Raw genomic sequence first — 15,414 nt, 5'->3', positions numbered from 1 at the left:
TGCTTTTTACTTAAGAGTTAAAAAAAAAAGGAAACGAGGGAAGGAAAACTAACAAAATCAGAGAGAACTTTTTCCCATTAGTTTCAAGTAACTTGAAACAACTTTTTTTCTTTTTCTTTTTTTTTTTAAAAGTTTTACAAGTGATTTTGAAGGATGCAAAAGCTTTATGCAAACCTTTTTATGTAGGTCAAAAAACCTTTTTCCAAGGATTGAAAAAAAAAAAAAAACCAACCCCAAACAAAAACCCTTAATGTGTGTGAAACAACGTGGACCAGCTCTAAAAATAAGCTACTGGAGCGATGAAAGTTTTGCCCCAACTGACTGAGTGTTGGTGTCACCTTCTCCTGCCTGGAGCACCCTGCATTCCTCACCTGCCTTTCCAGCCTGCAGCTGAGGGGACTGGAACAGCTCTTTTACAAAGAAAAGCCGAGGGACTTGGGTCTTTTTAGTCTGGAAAAAAGACCACTGAGGGGGGATCTTATCAATGCTTATAAATACCTAAAGGGGGGGTGTCAGGAGGATGGGGCCGGGCTCTTTTCAGTGGTGCCTGGTGACAGGACAAGAGGTAACGGGCACAAACTTGACCATAGGAAGTTCCATCTCAACATGAGAAGGAACTTCTTTACCCTGAGGGTGGCAGAGCCCTGGCACAGGCTGCCCAGAGAGGTGGGGGAGTCTCCGTCTCTGGAGACATTCCAAACCCGCCTGGACGCGTTCCGGTGCCACCTGCTTTGGGTCACCCTGCCCTGGCAGGGGGTTGGACTAGATGATCTCCAGAGGGCCCTTCCAACCCCAGCCAGTCTGTGATTCTGTGAAGCCTGCACAGGACACGCCATGGGTACTACACAACCAGGGCTCACTACGCTCCACCATGATTCACACTCCCTTTGCCCAAGTGCAAACGCCTTCTCTCTGGGAACACGTCCTCCATCACGCCATCCCGCTGCCCTGCGTCTCTCCACGAAGGCAGGACCCCGAGGACAAGGTGAGCGAGCTCGGTGTCCTACCCGCACACTGACACATCACCCCTGGCTTGCAGAAAAGGAGGATTCTTTGCGCTAGACACTGGTCCAATTTAGCCAGCCAAATGAGAGGCGCTCATTAAAAAAGTAATGAGCGACTGAGGCAAATTTTTTTTTTTTTTTAAGCTTTTTGCTGAGGTAGACTTGCCGGGGAATGCTGCACTCAGCATGAGATAACGTCCCCGTGAAGGTAGCAGCGGTCAGGGAGGAGATGGACTGCCAGGGAGTCAGAGCTAAGAGCTCCTCGGGATGGCTGAGCCCTCTGCGGACCGAAGGGGTTTGACAGCAGAGCCGTGGCCGTGCCTGCACGTTGGCTCGAGCCGCAGCTCTGGGATGCCGTCATCCCGCTTTGGTGCAGCAAGGGAGCCCGAGCTGACAAAAAAACACACGTAGCAGGTCCGGGAGCCGAGAGGGGACGCGCCTGCAGGTCACCACGGCAGCCGCGATGCCGCCAGGAGAGGCGTCAGCCCCAAGCAGGGCCACAAGGGTTGGCCCCTACGCTCGGCTCCAGCACCATCACCCCGAGACTGGAGGATGTGAGCGGTGAGGGCTGTCCCCGCGGCACAGCGCAGCGGGAGAGGCTGGCACGTCTCAGCCAGGGCAGAGCCGGGAGCCTCGGAAAGTAAGCTCAGCTTAGGACAAAAAGGCAAAAAATCAGAGAGAAAAGAAGTGCGATCCCTGCGTCACTTTAAATAATAACAATAATACTACAAAAATAAAGTTCACGGAAGTGGATAAATTTTGCTTCAAAAGATATTTAACACTTCATTTTGCTTCATCCCTTTTGAATACTTCTTATAAAACACAAAGGCTTTAAACAAAAGGTCATTAAGAGATAAAGAATTGAAGCCCTTCTTGTGAGAATGAAAAGAGAAGGCATCTTGACATTTTTAACAAGGGTTTTTTGTTTTTTTTTTCCTCTTTTCCAAAATGAAAATTAATCAACATTGATTTGATTTCACACACAAAAGCCCATTTCGTGGAAGTGGCATTTTCTGACAGAGAGCTGTTTCGACAAGAAAATTCCAGCCAGAGGAGCACACAATACACTGCACACCATTAGGGTACACGAGCCGCAAGGACACCGGTCTCCCAGGGTTCATAATAAATCCCATCCTTTTTCTGGGTCAAGAAACTCATAGCTGTCTGGAGGTTATGCTAACACGCCGGGGTTTGGGGACTGATGTCAAGATCTGAGGAATTCCTGTTGCCTGGAATAGAAACAATGAAATTGTTCCAAGGTACCATTTATTCCCAGGTGCCTGCTAGCTGTCATTTCTGGGGAAGATGAACAATTTGAGAAGATCTAATATCTTCAGAAATAATTCAGGAAGACAGAATTCATTCAGCTCCCCGGGTGAATAATGAATGGGACCCGCGTGAGGCGGAGGAGGACATGGGGAGCCGACCACCAGCCCTGCCCAGGCCAGGTGAGCTTTGTGCGGCCGTGCAAGGGGCAAAGAGGAAGGTTTTCAGCAGAGACCACGCGTGGTCCATAGGGGCTGGGTGGGAGCAGTGAGGACCAAGGGGTGCAGTGACCACGGGGCTGGCAGGCACTGGCCGACAGCAGGATGCTCCTCTGCCAGCATATTAAGGACCAAAGGGGCCCCCTTGCCTTGAGCGTTGTGCTACTCAAGGCTAGCATCCCAGTGCCCCCCAGTAAATGCCTATTTTATTTTGCCTCCTTTCTCCTGTCAGTTCCAGTCTAAGGACAAATACAGACTGCTCTAGCTGGGAACAAGCGGGCGATGCCACCGACACCGAGGTGCAGAGTATGACCCCTTACCTCCCTGTCAAATAGCTGTGAATCACCCTGAACGCACCCCAGCGTCTACCTGTGATGAAGGCCCAGAGGTCAGGGATGGGAAGGGAAGGGATAGGACAGCACGGCAAGAAGCTACCTGCTTCCCCGATATGACACGGAGCCACATGAAGCCCCGGTGCCAGAACTGGTCCTGCCTCCCTGCGGCACTGCCCTGGCTCAGCGCAGCACCCTGTCCTGGCTGCGTTCACTTCCCTGCGTACCCCACTTTAAATTGCCCCGGGTCCCCGGGTCGATGTCAGGGAGCAGAGAAAACAGCAAGGGAAAAGCAAACAAAGCGACTGGGTAAAGCATCACAAAAACAGTGGAAAACCCTTCCCACGCCACTCTGTGCTTTCAAGTAAATGAGGCTAATTAACTAATTGCCTAAATTATTAGGGCTATTTTTACCCTTGTATAAAGGCTTGGCATTATCGCCAGTTTCTCAAGACTCAGCAATGAACTCTTAAACTTCTCGGAAAGTTAACGAAGCAAAGCCCCTGGAGCGGGGAGCCGGAGGGCAGAGCAGCTGCTGGGCAGGATGGGGCTGGGGCTCAGGTGGGCACCGTCGCAGTGGGGAAGGAGCATCTGCGGCAAAACAACCCCCGCTGGGTGCTGCTGTTTAACACAGAAGTTCAGTGTTGTTTGCTGAAATCTCACCTGCACCTGAATGTGCCTCCCAGTAAAGGATTTATTCTGTAACTAAGCATCCCCTCTGCTCCACTGGTTTCCCATCGCAGCCGAGGTGACAGAAGCTGATTTGGAGGAAGGGCTTCACACCCAGGCGAGAGAAGACGACTGATGGCTAAGGGTGGGTCAACCTGCCCGTCCTGGCGGTGACTGCAGCTCTCATAGGCAGACCCAGAGTAACCCTGGACAACCAGGCAGGAAGCAAGGATAGGGCACGGCTCAGTACCAGCAGCAAAACCTGCTTGAAAACGACTTTTTTGGCCACCAGGGATGTGCTAGCAAGCTCCTATCGACCCACCTGGGGGCAAGGTAAAGGTGGGGATGTGGCTGCAAGAGGGGACTTTGGCGTCTGCATGGAGATGGAGCTTGCTGGAGATGGCTTTAACAGCTGGTACGGGACCTGGCTGGGATTTTAATCTACAGAGCTTGCTGGCATCTACAGCGCCACCGTGGAGTTATCACACCCCATCGCTGCCAGCTCCGGTCTCTTGAAGCAGCTATTAGCAAAGGAAGACCCTCCTGGGGCCGGCTGGAGCCTCTGCTCCCCCCGGGGCAGCCGTGGGGCACGGGGCAGCGGGCTCTGTGCCTGCCCCGGCAAACAACTGCTTTTCAAGCCTGGTTTCCCCGCTGCCTCCTTGGGGAGCAAGTTCAATCCCACGTGTGCTGCTTCCAGAACTAATTGGCGTTTGCTGTGCTAGTGATGCCGGGTGTCTCCACGCTTACGGAATGGGCTGCAGCCAACTAACCCACAACATGTGTGTCCCTCTCCCAGCGGGGAGATAAAAGCAGTGCCATGTCTGACAGAGCGGCTACTGAAACCCTCTGGATGTATTTATTGAGATACGGCCATTGCTCTTCCTCTGGGGACGCCGGCCACCATAAACCAGTCACCATTGCTTTGCACATCAGCCCCAAAAATCTCTGGAATGAGATATATATTCTGCAAGCAGGGATCTCATGTTACACAGGCTAAACACGCAAAGTCACCCCTCCATCACACACACACAAATATCTCCTTCACAAATTATCCAGACAATCCTCCACAAGAGGAAAGCCCTGGTCCATCTGCTGTAGCCCTGACAGACCACACGTACCGTCCCGGGCACCGTCCTCCCTTCAGGCAGGAATCCAGGGTGGCAGGAGCCACCTCCTTCCACTCTGAGAAAATGCTATTTTTCTTCGCTTTTGAGGGATTTTCTCCCAAAAGAAAACTAAATGTTTTCTCCTCTTCAGCTAAATGTCAACATCTTACATCCCTGGTGGAAATTTCAGTTAACTCCATTAAAATCCCCCAGCCATTCCTGCTGACGAGCAAGTCCCCCTAGAAGCAAGGAGATTGATAGACCTCCTTTTCTGTAATAAACCTCACTTATCACCTGTAATGAGGTGACATTTCAAGCCTAGATCTTTTCTCAACACACAAGTACACGATGGTTTAGGGTGGCAAGTCTCTTCCAGGCATGTCATTGAGGAGAAAGGCAGGTGAAAGTCCCCTGTCCTTCGGATGAAGGAGCGAGCTCCTTTCTGAGTTATCGCCAAGATTATCTGCAACATTAGACCAGCCATGGCTTAGTGTGGCTGAGTCCTGGAGACCTCCGAGGATGGAGATCTCACGGCTTCTCTGGCCACCCGTTCTGGTGCTGCACCACGCTCTTGGGACACACCTCTTTCCAAATATCCTGAACCTGAACCTCCCGAGCTGCTTTCATGCCCACTGCCCCCTGTTAGGCTGCCTCCTGTTATTGAGAAGAGTTTGGCTCTATCATCTGTGCAAGCTCTGTCCAAGCAGCTGCAGTCATCTGACGCTGCCCTTCAAGCCTGGATTCTGCTGGCCATCAGGATGCAGAGTCTTTGGATGCCCTGAAACATTGGTCTGACGCTGCTGGTGAAGGGAATATTGGCACCACATTAAACTATAAAGCTTGCCACAGGCTTCCTTGGGCCAGTTTCTGCCCAGGCACTTGTCCCTCCTACTGGGCTCCTTGACCCTTCGCAACTGTTTTGGTTTGGATCAGTACGATGATGAAGGTGGACCAGATGGCAACCACTGCTGTATTCAGCAATGCATGAAGGACACCTCACAACTCAGCTAGGAAGATGATCTTTTGATATCTTTTCTTTCTCTCTGCAGACTCTCTCCTCACACCCTGGCCATCTTGTTTGCTGAAGACCCCATCTCATGTGGAGCTGGCCAGCTTTTGAAAAACGCCATTTTGTTGAGTTTTACCTAGTCCAGAGTGAAATCTCTGTCAGACCAGGCTCTCTTCCCTTGGAAAAGACTAATAATTTCTCCTATTTTGCCAGTGGAGCCCAGGGAACAATTGTCCCAAAGTTTTGTAAATATAAAATGAAGATTATGGCCCCTGGGCTGATTTGACAGGAAACTTTTCAAGGGCCTTCCTGTGTGTGAAAGGGAAAAAGCAACGCTGCCCTGTAGCTCTCTTTGCAAAGTACTTAGAAATTCTTGAATACTTGGCACTAGACGTGCCGTATTATCTCCTATCTCATCTCCCGCGTCTAAAGCTGGTGGCCTGACAAGGGGAATTATTCCAGATTTGTTCTGTCCAGAAACTAGTCTGGCAGGAAGATTTGCAAGTCGCGTCTCCCCACTCAGTGCCACCTCCTGCCCCATTGCTCAGTAACCCACTAGAGATGACGGAACTCGTGCTCTCCATCCTGGGGTTAGCTGTCAACCCCAAACCAGGAACTAGCAGACAATAACTCGCTGTCTGCTGTTCTGGGACCAGCTCTGAGGGCTGGTCACTGCCTATTGCCATCACACTCGATGTTGCCTCCAAGACACCACCACCACCACCTCCTCAGCCGTTACTGCAGAGAATCTGCATGCCACATCCAATGCTGCCCATTCCACCCACAGCTGGGGACCAGCAGGGAGACTGGGTGACACTGGTAGGGCCCGAGGGAGGTCAGTCCTTCTGCAATATTTGCAATGCAGGAGAATGTCCTGGTTTCTCCATCTCTCCCATCCCCAAGCCCGTGTTGCAGTGGAGATGGAGAGGACTTTAGGACACTGATATTTCCTTACTGCTCTACAGCAGGTCCCACTGGAGGTGTTGGGGCAAAGGGAGGAAAAGTCTCATTCAATTTACCAAGTGCCTCTTCCCAGCACAGTTGCAAGTCAGATTCGATTTCCCAGTGTTGCCCTCTGCATGTTTTATCCGCTAACAGATTTTCCTAGATTTAAATACAATACAAAGCTGCAGACACCATCAAAAGAGGCTAGAGAGGAAAGGGCAGGAGAAGCTTGCCCTTTTTCTCTAGGCTTATGGAAGATGCCACTCTGAGAGCTCAGAGAAGGGGCACTGCCAGGCAGGCGCTGTGCCAGACCCTTGCCTGAAAAACCCCTGCTTGGAGGGACAGACGGGAGGCTTCAGCAGTCGGTCCAAGCACCCGAGATGCTCAGAGCAGGGACGGCTGGTGTAAAACATTTAGTAACCCCAACCCACGCCAGCTCCACCTGAGACAGCAGGATATCAGCTCCAAACTTGCTACACGGCATCCCTCCAGAGAGAGGAAAAATCCTATGTTTAATGCAAAGGTTTCATGGGAACACCCCACTGGTGAAAGAGGGCATTCCCCAGGAGGTCTCTGCACAGATCCAGGTATGCAACACAACCCTTTAAACAGATGCTCGGCAACGAGAAGCACGGTGTCAGATGATTAAATCCCCCATGTACCTGCGGGAAGTGGGGAATATATCCTGCTCATCAGAGCTGTGAAACGGAGTCACCTGTTGCAGGAATTAATCCTTTTTTTTTTTTTTTTTTTTTTTTTAAACTAACAGAGAGTGGCAGAGCTGTGCACATGGAAATCCTGTCTGAAATGAATCCCTGATAAAGAGGAAGCCAAGTTAAAAGGTGAGTTTTACTGCCTGCCAAGGCTTCAGGTTTTTAAAGGGTCTCTTGTAGAATTACTGTATTAGCAGGCTATTACGGGTGAGGATATCAAACTGCTATGCACAGCAAGAAAAAGCGTGGAAGTTTTGAGATGGGAAAGAAATGCATAGAAAAAACGAGGCAGAAGAGGGCAGGAGGGGGAGAGAGGAGCAGCAGCGATGGGCAGAGGGGAGGGGGGCTGATAAATGATGGAGGAGATAGTGGAAGGGGGGTGAAGAAGAGAGCAACGAGCGGTAGGGTAAGAAGAAAAGAGAAAGATAAAGAGAGGAGGAGAAAGGGAAAGAAGAGATAAATGAGGGCAAAGACCAACTCATCATTTTGCAATTCCACCCCGGTGGAGAGGAAAATTGATGTCTGGAGCTTTTTTATGGCCAACCTCCTGGGCATGGGACAAAAGACAAGTTATTACCCAACCCCAGGTCAGGTCTGTAGCCTGCCAACTGCTTAGACGCATTCAGAGAGCCCATGAGAGCCGTAAATCAAGGGGGCCAAAGAGATCACAGAGAGGCTGGGAGCAGGCACGGAGCGACGGTGAGCTCAGCAAATGCAATACCACCACGGGAGAGGAGCGAGCCCGGGAGCGACACGGGCTGACGAGGAGTGCCCAGCCCAAAAGGGCTTGGCTCATCTCTCCTTCACGCCATTCCTAAGGACGGCGCTCCCCCAGAGACGCAATTCCCCCTGCATTTCCTCCTGATTTCTCTTCCTATTGATTTTTCAGGCTCTGAATACCATTTATTTTTGCTTGCTTGATTCACTCATTCATTGAATAAAGGCATCATCACTATTATTATTATTATCCCCGTCATCGGGCTCCTCATCACACATTATATTATTTGCATTGCAGAGCTGGAAGATTTCAGGTTGAGGCAGGAAATTTGTGCGAGTTGTTATTACTGCAATCAGATGAAGTGAGAATTGGATCGGCAAAGGCTGCCAGGGCGCAGCTCTCCCAGCAGGACACAGAGCCTCTGCCCAATGAAGGGAAGCTGCGGTTTCATTGCGCGGATCCCACCAACAATTTCAGACTTGCCTTTGGTGTCCCATCCCTCCCTCCCACCCCACCGCCCGACTCCACTGGCTGCCAGCAGAGAACGGGGGAAACGCATCGGTACAGGAGGGCGAGGAATCAGAAAAGACTTGGCGAGATTGCACATTTTCTGCCTTGCTGATGGTATTTATTAGACAACAGAAAATAGCTATTTTACCATCTGCCTTGTAAAAAAAAAAAAGAAATAATAAAAAAATCCTCATTAAATTAATGGAATGTGCAGCTGCCGAACAGAGCGTTCCTCTCCCTGCCGCCTCCCGAACAGCCCAGTGCTTGCTGGAGCGGAGAATTGGGCTGCCAAAAGCAGCTGAGGCTAACTCAGGCTCATGCAGTGGGAGAGGATGGACAGACGGACAGACAGCCCCCTGCTCCTCCCAGCCCGGCGCTCTTGGTGGGGGACATATAGGTGCCCTGTTGCTGCATACAGGGTGTGAGGGCTGCCTTACTCACTGCATTACGGAGCAGGGGGCTCGTCCCCTTCCCGCAGGCACCCCTGCAGGGTCTCAGCTTGTGAAGGGAACTGGATGAGCGCTTTGCCTAAGCAGACCGTGATCCAGACAGGAGGTTGAGGAGGTCAGAGCTGCCCATCGCCCTACATCGAGCACAGTGGGATTTGGGGGGGCAAGTAAAGTCTGAATTTCTATGCTTCCACCATCTCGGTCAATGCGAACTAATCAGTCCATCCCTATCATCCACCTCTACGTGCCGCAGTTTGATCTGAGTTGATGCTTGCCCTGTGGAAGCGTTCAGCTGAGATCGCAAAACCAAGAAAGCCTTAAGACCGGCTGACAGCACAGCCCAGAGGAGCTCCTACACATAAGCCTTCATTTTGGCTGAGAACAGACCAAAATCACGAACCGAATCCTTTCTAAATCCCAGCAAGACAGGAGCACCACAAACCAAAGGTCCTGGATGATTTTAACGATGTTAACGGACCTAGGAGAACAACAACCAGTCTGATGCCAGCGTTACCAATTCATTTCTACTTGGCACTGAACAGCACTGAAAGGTTTTAAGTGAACCCCTTCTTCTGATACCTGGTGGAGCACGAGGAGCATTTGATGGAGGAGGGGTTGCCAAAATCCCATATTACATAGGACTTTGAGGTGCAGGTCCACCAGTTTGCATAGCCAAGGTCTCCTGGAGGTACCAGATGCCACAACACGCTGCCTTAGCCAATATACTCATTGCCTCACCACCTCAGCATGAAGAACACCTGAAGAGCGACATCTAGGACTACTCTGGGTCCACCAGTTCTCCTGAGGAAATAAAGCCCTTTGTTAGATGTCTCAGCATCCCTACAGTGTAATCCACTTTTAATCCTCACTTGCATTTTCTGCTCCTAACCCCTCAGCTAATGCCGGGGAATTCCCAGCGCTCCCACTGCTCCTCTGAAGGTGCATTCTCTCCTTTGAGGTCCTCTCCTCCTTTCTCTAGGAGGCTTTTCTACAGAGATTTTTCACCTAGATGAGTTTTTACATGTCTTTTGGAGGGAATCTGCACTGTTAAATTTGCTCCTTCAGCAGTTACGAAGAAAGTGGGGAAAGCTGACCTCGGGAGAGGGGTCCAGAGGCAGAGAGGTTGTTTCCATCGTGCCCATGGAGGAAGCAAGAGATGGCCTCTTGGATTTCAGCACACAAAGGAAAGTTACAGGACTACAGCATGTCGAATCACTTCATGCCAAAATAAATCCTGACATAATAAGCCCTAATACCGCCAAAGAAACTATTACAGTCAGTCACAAAAATAATCCACATTGAAAATCGGTGAAAATACCTCTCCCCAGTGGAATAACATGGCTCCAGAGGATCAGTTCCAGTCAAAGACGATAATTTCACATTTACCCCACAGATAAGGGCAGCTCCAAAAGGCAATGTTTGTTGCCAAAAAACCTTTGCTTCAGTGAGGTTTTGCCACCTCCCATCAAAGACTTGCTTTTAAAACCAATGAGCGAGAACCAAAGGGAAGACCAGTCGAGAAGGATGTCGTGGCCGTCTCTTAGACCATTGTCTTAAAGTCCTAACAATCCTTAATTAGCGTCAGCAAGGCCTGAATGCCAACCTGGTTGCTTCACAAGCACAAGTTTCCTGGTTTTCAGAGGTTAATGGCAAAATTTCTCCCAGCCTTTGCCTGCGTTGCCGCTGGCCTCGGGCATTTGTGGGCAGAACCATGTCTGCGAGTTCACTGACTTTATCTGCAGCACCAGTTGGTTACCTGTGGAGGGTTGTAGGTGTCTGTGCATGCGCGGATCCTGACGGTGTGGTGCCTGCACGCCACCTCGGCCAGTCCTGGAAGTGCCACTCACCTGGAGGAACCCGCGAGACACGGCCACCGGGCTGCAGAGCTTCCTCCTGGAGCAGCTCACGGGGCTGTCTTAGAAAGCAACACAGCCCAAAAGACATTGTAGGGTAGCAAAAAGCAGGGACAGGCCTTTTTTTTTTCTTGAAAAAAAAAAACATTTGCTTTCTTAGAAAAAATTATCTAGCATCCTTTTTAAAAAAAAAACAAACAAATAAAAAAAAACAAACAAAAACCCACCAAGTTCCTTTAATTCAAACTTGAAGCCTGTCATGGGGAATTTGGATAAAAACTTTGACATTTTGCAAAGTTGCCCTTGGGCAAATCATAAGCATTGAAAGCTCCGAGACACAGACACCGTGGAAGGGCCTCTGCGCACACCGGAGCGTTTGGGAAGGACATTCATCTTCCTGCAGCCAGGTGTGCTGGTAATTCTGTGATGTTCTCATGCGTTTGTCCTTCCCAAAATGATGTAGGTAGCACATGGGTGAAGGCCAGGAGAAGGTCATGTGTGCACACGATTAGGAAAAAATACAGCTTGCCTGGCTCTGCAGGCATGCAGGGCTGTGGTAGAACAGGCACAAAGGAGGTACTTTGTGCCTGTGTGTCTCCTGGTGCTTGCGCAGACACGGAGGTGCATCACTTCACAAAGCCCAGGACACACTTGCACAGCCGTCTGGGGTGAGGGTTGCTGGCTGGTGAAGCGCAGCTCCCACATTTCAGGTAACTCGTTCGTTCCGGGGGGATTTGTGGAGCTGCGGGTTGATGCAGCGCCCGCAATTCTCTGGGACACCTCTGATGGTCCTTGCGCAGAGGGATGCTTCCACCTCGTGAGCCAGAACTGCCAGTGACGAGGCTTTCTCCTGCTTATGAACGTTTTTATACATCACCTCTTGCTCGAGGTCCCAGCTGCCGACAGCTGCCCTTCCACAGGCACTGCTCATGCAGACACGGACCCACGGCCACCTCCAGTCACCCATGGAGGAAAACGAGAAGACAGGGAGAACAGTAGTGAAGGACCTCATCCTCTAGGCCTGCCCGGGGCTGATGAACGGGTGAGGAGCCGCTGCTTTTTAATACCAAGGGTCTCATCTCAGCATCATTTCCCATCGCTCCGCTCCATCCCCCCGCTTCTCCTGTTCGTATGGGAGCGCTCGGTTCACACTAACAAATCTGAGCATCCCCGGATGATTAAAGGAAGCGCTGCCTTTTAAATCGCTCTGATCGGGGTTGATGGCTGTGTGGAGTTGGACACTCGGCTCTAATGATGTGTGAAAATCTTCCTGCTGTGACCTGTCGTTCCGGCTGTGGAAAATAAGGAGAAAGGCGGAGGGGAAAAAAAAAAAACAAAAAAAAGGAAACAAACCAAAAAATAATAAAAAAAAACTCCACCAGTGGGAGTCCCAGATGAGGCAGAGGTTTGTCACTCAGGACGGTCCCTCTGGGGCTCCGCTCGCTGCGGAGCTGGGAGGGGCAGCCCGGCTTCGCAGCGCTGACGGGGATGCGCAGGATGTGGCACCGATGGCTTTCTGCTCCGTGGTGGCGGATGAATCGTGGTCCTCCTTCAGCACAGGTCAGCGTGACCAAAGCAGCCGACCCACGTTGGAAGCCCACTGCCGGGCCTGCAGGTTTCATGGTGGCTCCATCCTGGCTCCGGGTGGTCCCACCAGTATTCCCATGCTGGTGCTGGGGGGTATTATCTGAGATGCCGGAGCATCACTCAAGGCCATGACTCCTCTGAATGTCACCCCGTGGCGAGCTGGATAGGGGGTCCAACACCCCCAGCCTGGAAGCACAGCACTGTGGCTTCACCAGAAGCCCCACGGGTGTAGGAAGAAGGGTCTGAGCAAGCAAACCACACCGTCCCCGACGCACAGGGACCGCTGGCGGACACCTCTCCAGGTTAGCCTCCACCGCTGCTGCTGACAGGGGACCAGCCGTCAGCCCTCTGCACGATGGCGATGTGAATCCAGCCAGTATGTTCTCTGCCCTCTTTCCCCACCACCTTCCCCATTCTTAACGGCCCAACAACACCCGAATTCAATGCAAATCTGGACATGCACAGCCCAATCCTTCGCCTCCGGACAAGTTTGCTTTTTAGAGGTTCTCCTTGCTGAGATTTGCCGTTCTGCGGCAGAGGAGAATGGCCGGGTGGGCTCTGAAACGAAGGATGCGTTTCCTTACACTCGGATGGGGCTAAACAGAGGCACGGGGGGAGGCCGGGCGCCTGCCGGAGGTGTCCCGCGGCGAGTGGCCCTCAATGTGACATTGATGGCTCTTAATTCTTAAGCCTGCTTTGGAAGGATTTCAGCAGATCCTATTTAATCACTGCAGCCTCTTCATCTCCCCTGTCTCAGCTGGGGGTAATGTTACGGGCTCTGCTCCGCCGGCTCTCTCCAAGAACTGGCCACCCTCCTCTTCCTCCCCGTGTCCCCATCCTGGGAAATGCCACCGAGCCCTTCGCCTGCCGTAGGGTGCGGGGCTGCCGAAGCCAGAGCCGCCCTCGGCTTGTTTATTAATGCACAGCTCAAAGAGCATTTGCTTAATTTCCCCCCGTCCGCAGGAGGACTCCGTCTCTCGCTAACGAAGGGCACGGCTTCCTGCAGGTGCGCTACCAGCTCCCCGCAATTGGGCTGCGCCTTGCATAGCATTAAATATTTAAGCGCTTGTCAAAACGTTGTAACGATTTTTTTGCCTTGTTCCATTAGCTCCATTTCCAAAGGCCACCACTGGAACTACCGAACATTTATTTCTATTGAATCCAGCTTAGAAGTTATGATCTGAGAAACCGGGAGACAGGACAGTATGTTCCGCGGCACCTGCTTTTCCCCACCGCCGCTCAGCCGAGACACCTCGGCCTTTGAAATATCATTTTTATTCCTACCTTCGAAAAACTAAAATAAAGAGATTGATTCCTCCGCCTGCTTGATTTGCTTCTGCTGGCTAAATAAGGCACATTAATATCAGTTAGGTGGCTTCCCCGTGTAAGTTTTGGGGCCGTCGGTTTAAACGCCTTGTGCGGTTTGTGGTACCGGCCACCTGAGCTGGGTTATTTCCTTCCCCAGTGAAAAATAAAGTGTTGTTATTACGTGATTTTCCTGCTGCTAGCAAGGTGAATCTTCCTCCCTCGCAGTCTGTGCATGAACAGCATCCTATTATGCTAATACTACGAGTATTAGACAAAAAAGCACTGAAGAAAGCCAAAGAAGAGAGCAGTTTGTTCTGGGGGCAGAGGGTGGGCAGGGGGGGCTGCAGGGGGTCTGTGGTCCTTGGCTTTGCTTTGCGTTCACCGCATCGGCGAGCGGAGCAGGGCCAGAGGGAGCCGCATGGGGTGAGGGACACCCGCAGCCCCCAGGGACATTGGGGAGGTGCCCAAGGCACCAGCCCTCGGCCACGGGATCCCACAGCAGGGCCACCGCAGAGCTCAGCTCCCCCCCAAGCAAACCCCGAGGGGATGGGACTGCTGGTGGCAGCCCCGCAGTCACCACCATCCCCTCCTTTGGGGGAAAAAAGGGGAAGTCTAAAGCATTCTTAAAGACTTCCCTGCCTTTTAATTCCTCTCTATTTAAAGAAATGCGAGAGCCCAAGAGTTTCAGCCCCCCTGCCTGCGCCTGGATGCTTCGAAAAGTTGTAATCCCCGCTAGTGACATCACGGGCCGTTGCCATGGGGATGTCACAAACTCATTGCCATGGGGATGTCACAAACTCTGGCGCTGTGACTTCACCGCGGCGGGGATGGGCAGCAAGGGAGGCAGCGCTTCCCAGCCACCAGGGTCTCTGGTAATTAGCAAACTGGCATGGAATAACGAGGCTGAAACACAGGATAGGAACATAAAACCATTTTGTAAGTATGATCTATTGGAAAGTATTCCCTCTTGAGAAAATGCCTCCTTAATGGATCCCACGCTCTTAAGTAAACCACGAAAGGCAGAGAATAAAATAGAAATTATAGTGATTTGTTTTATTGGGCATTTCATTGAGTAATTAAGAGGATAATCGGGAGAAGGAACATTAAAAGGCGTTACGCTCAGCCCTCGCCTTGCTCTAGAGGAGCGAGCTATTGAATGTGCAGCATCATCTGATGTTTCCCTGTGCTAACGCGGAGTTCCCTGGGATGGAGGAGGCATACATGCATGGGCTGCAGCACGAGGGGTCACATGTAGGATGGGAAGGGGTGAAAAAGTAACTTCAACATGGCCCTGGTGGGATGCCAGAGCTCTCCCAAGAAACGCAGGGTGGGAATGGCAGGTTGCAGGGAGCAAACCCCCCCCTTCACAGCATCCTCTGGCACGCGGTGCCAGGCTCTGCCGCTCGTGATGGTGCGTTTCAGTGCAGGGGAGGCTAAAGGGGGAAATGTAAACCAGCCCCGGCTGCAAAGGAGCTCGCCGTGGCGAAATGCGTGCTGATGAAGCACCACGGCCGAGGCAGAAGTGGCAGAATGCTGGAAAACCAGCTGAAAGCTGAGCACAAGGGTCCCCCTGCGCCAGGAGGGCAGCTCTGTCACCCACCCCCCTTCTAGCACCTCTCCCCCATTTTACCTCCTCATCTTTTCCTTTGGAAAACATGTATACAAGTACCTGTATAACTAATCTGGATCCAGACAGGACCCAACACCACTCTAAGAGCCCTCAGTGG

Source organism: Rissa tridactyla, chromosome 8, assembly GCF_028500815.1.
Source record: "Rissa tridactyla isolate bRisTri1 chromosome 8, bRisTri1.patW.cur.20221130, whole genome shotgun sequence".
NCBI lineage: Eukaryota > Metazoa > Chordata > Aves > Charadriiformes > Laridae > Rissa > Rissa tridactyla.
The sequence above is the reverse complement of the archived record's forward strand: the minus strand, read 5'-3'. Positions refer to the sequence as shown.